Source organism: Habropoda laboriosa, unplaced genomic scaffold, assembly GCF_001263275.1.
Source record: "Habropoda laboriosa isolate 0110345459 unplaced genomic scaffold, ASM126327v1 scaffold89, whole genome shotgun sequence".
NCBI lineage: Eukaryota > Metazoa > Arthropoda > Insecta > Hymenoptera > Apidae > Habropoda > Habropoda laboriosa.
In genome coordinates this window covers 214,304-224,878 of record NW_017100263.1, presented here as the reverse complement: position 1 = coordinate 224,878, position 10,575 = coordinate 214,304, and the positions used below count along the sequence as shown (strand labels likewise).

Here is a 10,575-nt window from a genome sequence, read left to right as displayed (position 1 = left end):
TCATTTTCGAAAAATTTCATTTATTAAATTTTGAAATTCTTTTGAATTTTTGCACATTTACGAAAAGTTAGCATAAATTTCAATTGTTTCGATTAACAAATCCCAACTAGCTGATCGCGAATAAATTTGTCAATTAAATTACATATTTCGATTTAGATGTCAAATTAACCTTAGAAATTGCTTTGCCACAAACATTTCGCTCTGTTGCAAATAACAATTATTATAAACTACACAGGTTTCAATTAAGTATAAAAAGTGAAACTAGGAGAATGTAATAAATTCTAAAATACAGCATTCGGTGGATATCATGAATTAAGAAAAATTTAGAAAATTGTATTCTATGAATATTGCAGTTTTTATAATTTCCATTTTATTATGTAAGGTATTACGTAAAACGAAGTTTCTCGCGACAGATAGCATAACACCTGTAAATACGAGCCAATTAAGAAAAGAAATTGAATAATACGATGTAAAGCATGTTATGGGCGACATTACTTCCTGGTTACGTGTTAGACAAGCCGGCGCCACACTGGGTCGATATGTCAGCAGCCTCGAATTCATTTTGGATGTCATTAATTCCCCTTTGTTCTTGAAATAAAATACACGTGCATGCAAAGTTCGCCCCCATAATAACAAGGAATAATATTTTCATTAACATACGTATGGTTTACTAATACGAATTGTTTTACATTTATCAATTTTGCACGAGTAGCTAATGATATAAAAAAAGAAAAAAAAATGTAAATTGACAATAATGCAAGATCGTCACAATTTTATAACCTAAAGAATACGTTAAAAATTATATTCCAATTGAAGTTGAAGCATGTAATTTTAGAACATTGATTAATAGTGTTAAAATATTGGTAAAACTATGTCGTAACTCAATATCAGTGGAAATGACGGCTTAATTTTCGATACTATTTATCAACGTTAAGACCATGCTAACTTATCTCAGTTTTTCTTTTATTAATTGATTTCTTGCTGTATCATTTGAGGTTAACAACACTGGAGCACACACACGTTTCAGATAACCTTTTTCTTTATAAGTGGCGCTCTTTCGCATTGCATAAAGAATTGCATTCTTTATTGCAGTCGTAATCACACTGGAGAATTCTAACGGTAATCGCAAATATACACTACAAACAGGTGTAACATCCTCCTATTGTTATACGAAGATAACACGAATATATTTGCACAAACTAACTCAAGTAACCGAAACAACAAAGAAATATAAAATAAAATTAACAATAAGATATTAGTTTAAGAAACGTCAATGGAACTTTTCGTATCACTTTCCCATTTGTATCATTCTCTGGACACAATTAATCATCGTAAGAAAGAATCCTTTCGCTGTCGATACAACCTTAATAATAAGTTCGAATAATCCGTCAACTGTTGAACAAACTTCACAAACGAAAGCTCATTCACTCTCTGCGTAACCGTTCGCTGAAATCCCAGCCGTTGTTCAGAGCTCTCCAAAGGCCTTTCCAATCCTCTTCCTTCGGCTCGCGGTTTAAAATCGGGCCGTCACGTTGGAGCAGGTAGAAAGAAGCTGGGACATCTGTCGTCCCGCTTCGAATTGGTCCGTGAAGAGGAGCATGGAGCACACGGTGAAACGAGGAACCGGTTCATTGTTCAGCTGGTCTCTTCTGCGAGGCTAGAATTCGAAGGAACGAGAGAAGCATGTGTTCGTCGGAAGGAGAGCCTGCCCACGATACTCGGTCCCTTTGTTATTCTCTGCATCTGGTGCAGCAGTTTTGCCCGACACAGTCGTACACAGTACGTACGGTTTTCCCCTGGTTCGACTTGGAAGAATCGAAAGGTTTTGGGAAGATCGTCGTCGCGATCGGTTTGCTCGGTCGGTCAGTCAGCGTTCGCGTTCACCGTTTCCGCTCTAGTTGGCCTGTTTCCAGCGCAGCGCTTCGCTGGATATATTCTTTCTTCTCGGCACGGGACGCAATTTTCTCCACGTTAAACGTCGCTTTTCCCGTTCATCGCTCGCCGTTGCATCACAGGGAATCACGGCCCCGGTGAAAGCGATCGTCCGATCGATGTTAATACGCATGGAAATGCACTTATGTGTGTCTCGTAGACCGATCCGGATCGTTCCAACGGCAGTCGACACGTACTCGATTTCTACCTCGACACAACTCTTCGCTTCTGATCATTGAAACGTCGCTTCTTCACGTCCATTCGGTGTAAGATGTTGCGTTATACCAACGTACAGTCTGTTCCACAGAAGCGTGGACGCGATATTTTCGAAACTTGAGGTCAATTGAGAGAGAGATTGTGTTAGCATAAAAATATGAAGTTCCCTCTGTTACGCATTAGCTTTAAATCTCTTGGTATCGTTTTTGTTACTGAGAAATACGGACCTTTTCGAGATGAGTGCCGTGTACGCCACACGTTTCGAGGCAGTCTTCTTGTGTTATCACCCAAAAGGGCGAAAAATGAGTGTTAAAAATGCAGAAAAATATATGCATTAATCTCGTGAATTCGTTAATAAGTAGATACAACGATATAAAGAAACTGAATATGTCGATGACCACCCTGATCGAGATTGGTACCACGAAAAGGGAAGATAAAGTGATCTTCCGGCTATTTTCAAGGAATCCAACATTTTGCTTGCGTAAAGGGCAAGCTTTTTTGGTAAAAAGGACATAAATATAGGGATTTTGACATTAAAAGGTCGCTTGACAGAAAATAATGTTTGATGGAGCAGTACATTATCGAAACCGTTGCTTTCAAGGAAGCACGACGAAAGTCGGCTGGCGTGGGCACACGAAAAAGTTGATCGCGATTGGAGTAGTGTATTCAGCGATGAAGCATCTTTTTCGGCTTGAAGTATCAGATGTGCCTGGTCTGTTTATGAAAATCCAATTGTCCAAAGACGTGTTAAACATCCATTCGAGAAACATGGAGGTCTCTACCACTCTCATATACCAAGAAATTGGTCGAAAGTATACCCAGACGTTGTCAGGCAATAATCGCTAATGGTGGAGATTGGACACACTGTTAATTAAGTGCGTATTAGTTTATTAGACGTAGTTTCGATGTATATAAAATTTTTTACAGAAAGAACTAATTTTCACAGAGATATCGCGTCCACGCTCTTGTGGAACAGACTGTAAGACGTGATTTTTTTCTTACGAACAACGGGTTATTTTCCACCTGAATTTTATAATCGTCCCGTAGGTAAACATACGTTTTCACACTTCGTAGGCAAACTGGGTCGTTTGTGTTCAAGTCTAATTTTTCTACCGTTTTAAGCTTTCAAAAAATCTGAAAAAATTCTGGGTTACTTGTCAAAGTCTCTGCTGCATTATGCAATTGTTCGTTAAGTGAAATGTTTGGAACTTTTTTTGATGAAAATAAAAATTCTCAATGACTTGAATGAAATTTCACTCGCGTATGCCTTGGAAACAAATTTTTAGTTTTATTGAAAAACGTTTGAAATATTTGACTTGAACAATTGTATAATGTAGTAGAGACTTTGATAAGTACTCGAGAATTTTTCATATTGAATACTTACGAGGAATAAGGTCAATTGGAATTATCCAGCATGTGCATAGCTTAATTCGAAAAGCGCAAATGCAACATTTTTGAGAGCCGGTTCTTGAAAATGAAATGGTGAAAGTACGAAGGATAGTGCTAGATACCTTCATATTCCTGTTCCACATGATCGAATCTATTTGGAACAATAGTAAAGTAAGCCAGTTGTTGCTTATTACACAGTTGCAATGTATCACTGTATTGAATTCTTATGTCTGTTGTTTAAAACGAAAGTTGCGTATATGAAGTGCATTGCAGCAATCAGTTGCTTAGAATCAGCATTAATCTTACTGGTACTTATGGCTCTTTTTTCTCCGAGCAAAGAACTATTCTACTAATGAGACAACCAACAAATTGACATTTCAGTGTTAGATCTTTATGTATGCTAATCGAATCTGGTATTTTCTAATATTTAATCTTATATTAGGTCATCCCATAAGTTTGTGTCGAAAGCTAAAAATATTTTAATGAAAATCCAAGGAAATACTATACCGACGACATAATGATCTTGCAAAAATATAATTGTGGAATTAGAAGGCGCTTATGTTTTTTTTTTTTTTTTTAATCAAATTTAAAGTTTTGATGGAAATGTTGATCTAAATTATAAAATTCATTTGCTTTTCCTTCAAAAGACTGTTAAAATAGTAAGAATATTCTGCTATTAAATATTTAAAAAAAACTGCTAATACGATAAATGAATTTTTTTTAAACGACTAAAAAATATTTGCGTTTAAATTACCGCCTTTCTCTATACTATGCTTTGTTTAAACAAAGCGAGAATTATTTTATTTCCTTTCTTTGTCATTATTATATCACTTTGTATGTGAAACTTTGAATAAACTTCAGGGTTTCAGCGTTAGTGTTTCACAATTAAAAAAAATTGCCTGCATCGTTCATAAGGGACAATTACATACCGACAACCATGGATTATCTATTTATTGATAATATCTGAAGAGATAAAATTACTGTCTTCTTTGTTGCGTAACGGTGTATCTAGAGATATGAAGTTTCTTAATTTTCCAAGTTTAACGACAAATCTGCGAAGGTGCGAGTAAACAATTCTCATCGGAATTTGAGGAATTTCACGGAAACATCGCTCTTTCGTTTTCTCGAACCTGCACGAGCGTGGTATTTACGCGGGAACTTTTCTTCGAAACTCTGTGAAACCGTGAAACGTCTGAATTCATTCACATCTGTCTGGTGTTTACATAGTGCTTATGTCACTGGAATTGATTACTTAAATCGCCGGCAAGTACGTCCGACTTTATCGGGAAACCTTGCATGCAATTCAACGGAATTACGATAGCGATTTATATCCTTCTGATTACAATCGCCGGTTAATGCAAGTTGTTCAAACGATGAAATTTTGTAATAGATTAAATTTCAAAAGTGTAACACGTTACACAGCTGAAAATTCGGCGACGAAGGAAACGAGGAAAGAAATATGTGATTGTAAATGAAAGTGGTGAAAAGTCGATTATTAATTTACTTATCAGTAGAAAATTAACAGAGAAATTTTCCATTTCTTTGCGAGTTAAACTTTTTACAATTTCGTTTGTTAGTTGTTTCAATGCATTTAAGATGTAAGAGAGTGTATTCTGCAGGTAGGAGCATCATTTATTTAAGAATGTTCTTATTTTCACGAGGTTTTTCGGAAACGTTGCGTGAAAAGCGTATCATTAATGACCTTGTGCTAGTAGTGGTCGTCCGTCTGTCATTTCCGGTCTACACGTCGACCGATTTACCGGAAGTTTGCGTCGATTACATCCGTCGACGTGGTATATTACATGTCGTGTATTGATAAATCAGGAGGAAGAAACTTTTTCGTGTAAATTATTTGATTTGATGGTAGTTTAATAAGAAAATAACGAATAAAAGTAATAAAACGATACTGTGTCTCGCATATTAACCCTTTCGCTGCTATTGGCGCCTATCGGCGTTTTGAATATTTTCTCGCACTGTGCTGTTGATGAATTTCGGTACACTTTCGCCTCAGTTCAGTCCTTAAATTTTGCTTAAAATTCGATCCTTCGAGTGCTCTCAGTTTAATTTAATAATAGAAATTTCAAAATTATATATTTTAAACTTTTACAAATTTTTAAACTCCAGAACGAAAGATTTTGCCGATAATCTGCCGCAGCGAAAGGGTTGACAATCTTTACAAGATTTTTGATTTCTCATCTAAACATTCGTGAAATTTTCATCTCTTTACACGAACAAGTGTTTACTCAAAGAAACTCGATAAATCAGGTTTTATTTCGAATTTGCAACAAGCATATTTCAAATACATTGTATTGTATTTACAACAGTACTTCTTTTGTTTTAACACTTACCCATTTAAGATCAAAATTATTCAGTATAATTCTTTTCTTGGCGCCAGTTTTCTTCGAGTTAAAAACATGTCGCTATTATTCTCGAGTAGATTAATGGTGGATAACAATTATCAAAGCGTTACATGGTTAACATTTTCTGCAAAAGTCAGTTTCCCGATAATCCAAAGGATATTCGAACCTCGATAGATCCTACGCGAATATACCGCGCGGTGTACAAATCGCAGATCCTCGGGATGGTAGTAAAAAGTGTTGATAAGAGAAAAAAGTGGTAACGTCAGAGATTGGAACTAATTCGTTTATTAGCCTAACACGTTCAACGTCGTTTCACCGCGTGCGAAAAAATCAATTGGACAAATCCTGGACAGCGTAGAGACTCTCACGTGGCGGTAACCAAGCGTAAAATCAGACTCCCCGATGTTCGAGCAACGTGTACCGGTACGTGACACACTTTACCGGGGTTATGCGAATTACATTCAGCTGGAAAGGTCTCTTCGCGCCGCACACCGATGACAATTGCAGATGCGATCTCAGATGCACATTCACCGGATTCGGTGTTGAGACGTTTCTCGCGATCCAAAGCTGCGCCACTCGTGTTAAATGACATCATTACCGTTGCCTCTATTCGTATCTACCTGTTTAAGCGCGGTATAGACCGGAGGAATTTATCATCACTCACACTTTTTTCCATCGGTGAAGCATTGTACAGTGGGTGATCAAATTATTAGAGCCACCTGTAAGAAATTACCTGAAATGTGTGCCGACCGCCACGGGGGGCACGCACTTAGGCCCTCGAGGGCCAAGAGTCGAGAGATGTTTTTCCAAACATCTTTGGGTTTCTTCGTCCTCGAGGACAAGAGTACTGCCTCGGCAATGTAGGCCCGCGCCTCCACTTCCTGGGACTTTCTCAGGGAAAAGGGGCTACTTAAGGGAGCCCCGAAAAAGGCACGAGGCCTTTTGTCGTAGAGCTTCTTTGCACGCGTATCGTATCGCTCTACATTTAAAAGTAGTTTAAGCATTACCGTTTGAATAAATATATTTTTGTTACACAACTTCGTCACTTCAAAAGAATCAAGGCTGTAATTGCAGCAGAAGGTTGCGCTACCAAATACCGACTTTATTGTTGCTTCTTAATTGTATTTTGTACAACTACATAAGCCAAGTTTAACCGTTTCGTGTATCTTTAGTGAACAATCGTTAATTGAAAATTATCCAGTGTGGAAACCTTGATATTGTGATTTTGTTCGTTGTGGCTCTAGGAATTTGATCAACTGCTGCAGACTGTAGCCATCGAGGGCGAAAAATTTTCATTGTGAAAAGGACGATATCGTTTCACTCGGACTGAGTTAAATCGGATTGGAATTTGACCGATTATACCGAAACTCTTAATTTTTTTTACAGCACGAAACATGTTAACCATAGATCATAAAGGAGAATTTCACTTTCTCTATTTTCTGCCAATAATATTCTATGCAGACGAAACAAAAGTCAGTGAAATGAGGTGAAAGTTATCACGGATAGTGTTTTTTTTTTTTCTCGCGAAAGTTTATTTTTTCTTTTCGCAGAAGCTGGACAATATGTGATCGTCTCGTGTAGCTTTTATCGCAGGGATTAGTTGTAAACTACAACGGGTCTAAGTTTTTCGTTGTTTTGCGAGATATTTGGTTTGTAATACGTTTAAATGCTTGCGTTTTTGTAAATGGTATTAAGGAAAGGATATACCAAATTTTCATACACAATACCATCAACAAGTGGGAGGATTATTTGACCAAGGATACAAAGTCGCACATAAATTGCCATTAATTTTTTCCACTTCCTGATTCCTTTCGATGAGAAAAATGGGATGCTACTGTACGATGTATTATAAGAACAGTAGGTATATGAAAGCAAACTTTTTAGTGAAAAAAATAGTTTTTTTTTTTAAAGACAGTTTTGCGATATGACGCTTTAACGTCAGTTGACCCGCACCAATTGAAATTTTCACATCTTTAATAACTTATTTCTCAAAAGCAGAGTAGAGTTGCCCAAAGAGAGGAAAAGAAAAATTATGTAGAAATGAATTCTTTCCGACTGAATTTACATAATCGATTCAACGTCACCAAGTTTCTATCGCGATGGTATTCGCAAGCTGTCAGAAAAATTGCAAAAGGTCATTAACAATAATGGAAATTATTTATTATATATTAGGAGATTTTGGGAGATTGTGTTTTTATACACATACGGTGTCGGTGTTCCTGAAGAGGTTAACATACACTTTTTCCAACGGCTAACTTCTTTATATGCTACTTGAAAAATGAAGCTAAACTGTAACACTGGTCAAATTTCCAAGAAGAAGAACCGAACGAAGAAAGAAATACTAGGCTCGTGAAGCAGCAGCGTTCGGATATTTTCCTTTCAGAGAATTAGGTGGCTTCCTTCCATAAATTGCTTTGCTTTGGAACGCGTAAACGCGCGACAACCAAAGAGCACAATCTCCTCGGGGGCTAATAATACGAGCTGCAAAAGTTCGCTTCGCAAAGACGCGCCCACGCGACGCAGTTTCGCAGTTTCTAGCCCGAGTCTTGAGATGATTTTAGTATCTCATCGGCCCTCGACTTAATCGCGTGCAAGAGTCGGATTCTACTTGCGTTTTCATGCTCGAAAACTTTCGATAATTCACGTGCGCGTGTGTCGAATTTTCAAAGTTCGCTCTAATCTAGGCTTGTGACTCGTTCGAAAGGATCATCTTCAAGCGTGCGACGACTTTTTCTGATACTTTCGTACGATAAACACAGTTCTGAAGAAATTAGCAGGCGTACCTTTCGGTTTGAAGCTTGCTGTTTATCGTAGTGAGGTTTTGGTCTTCCTAGTGATTGTTGTAGTTTACTGTTGTTCGTGAAGATCGTTCCGAAGAAGTCACCATTACGGACAAATCTGAAAAAGACACCCCTGCGAAAGAAAAAGCAGGGGTACCAACGATTTGTGTAAATGGGTATGTAGAAAGATGCGAACAGAAATTGAGATTGAGCTTTCTTGGAGAATGGTATTGAAGAAATTGAACGTTTGCTTTGTCATTAGTTATTAACGACTGTTGGTTAATTGGTAATTTCATTCCATTAAGCGTCGTTGGTTAATTGCTTGCTTAATATAGACCAGTTTTATCTAGGAACTTTTCTTATGAACTTTATGTTAATTTTGGTACGATTAAAGAAAGTGTTTTTCTGGTAAACAATTGTTTTTGTATCCACTTTTTTCAAAAAGCACGTTGCAATGGCGAAAGGATTTGCAAAGATCGTGGTTTCAAAGAGAGGAGATTCTTTTATCAAGGACTTTGGGGGATTTTTGACAAATTTAATTCAGTGCAATGAACATTTTTATTTGAAATTGTAACGACGTTTGTGTTAAAATAATAAATAATAGTGTGGAATCTAAAGTTCAGGATAAAAGTGCATAAAAGTGTGTGAAAAGTAAGTGACATCACAAACTGTAACAATATTGTATTTAGGTGTAAATTAGTGTTGTATAATTTAAGAATCTTTTGTTTTTGGTAGTGTCTTCTTCAAATTTAACAGTGACTCCTTTAAGCAGTCTAAAAATCAGAAATTCGCAATTACTGATATTACTGAAACAAAATTAACACCGCAGCAGATGTGTAAATATAATAAGAAAAATAAAATTCAATAAATAGACACATTAATGAAAATTCAAACGGAAACTTTGCGTACTCGAATCAAACGCTCGTAAATTCGCAATCTGAAGAATCGTTAGCGTTAAAAACGTCATTCTCACTGTACATCAAGAACCGTTTTCAATACCAAAAAGAGAAAAACGATCGGCTACTGAACTTTCTTTTCGTATTAAAATAATCTTCCGATTTCACTGCGAAACGTGAAAAAAACCGATCGTCGAAGAAATCCCAAAGTTATAACGCGAATTCAATATGCACATTTCCATCGATCGATGCGTTCGGTAGGTCAAATCTGCTATGTAAAAACAATTAGCCTGAAAATTAGCCGCGCATTCTACGTGATAAATCATCTTTCCGACAGGTTCGTTCTCGACGGTACACGCGGATGGATCAAAAAGACCGAGTTCATTAACGATCGCTTAGAAATCTAACGTTCATCAAGGAAAAATGATGATTTCTCGTTGCGCATTTCAGTTTAACGTCGTTTCCATGAAATCCTCGTCTATTACGTTCCGTCGAGACATTGAATATTCAGCGTTCAACCGTGCATCTGAAGAGAACGCCAGAAACGAATTTCAGTTCCGTGAAAATTACACGCAGGGTTAATAATCGCACCGCGGGTTCGCGAGGACAGACGGCTTGAGGGGCGGGGAGGGGATCGCAGGCGCGAAAATGACCACAGAGAAATCAACTCGCTCCAGTTCTGCTAATAAGGCCGCGTCGTTAATTGCCCTCCGTCACGGCGGCTGATCCCTTATCGTGTGAAAGTAATCGTCACAGCTCTCGATAACGAAGATTGTGAAAGAGCGCACCGCCGAAGATAGATTTTCAGGTTTCTCTTTTCTCCGGTTACACGCGTGTAATCGCTATCCTCTCGTGAAAGAGAAACTTCCCATTGTGTCGCGCGTGTCCGCGCTACCGGAAGCTTACGCGTATACATACGGTGTACGCGAAATGCCATGTGCGTCTCTGGCTCGCGCGACGCAGGTCATTCGAATGAGAGTGCAGTTTTCTGGCCTGCGTGTG

General features: G+C 37.7%; 1 protein-coding gene across 2 annotated transcripts in view; it reads left to right on the top strand.

Annotated features, from left to right (window-relative positions):
* LOC108573054 (protein phosphatase Slingshot) overlaps positions 1-10,575 on the top strand; it is a 192,697-nt gene that overhangs the window by 41,530 nt on the left and 140,592 nt on the right. The window contains exon 1 of one of the 2 annotated variants that reach the window (XM_017935415.1): positions 8,788-8,853. The exons of the other annotated variant lie outside the window; for it this stretch is intronic. The gene's annotated coding sequence lies outside the window, so the exon portion shown is untranslated. Of the gene's footprint in view, positions 1-8,787; positions 8,854-10,575 lie in introns of those variants that run through there. 2 annotated transcript variants of the gene reach the window in all.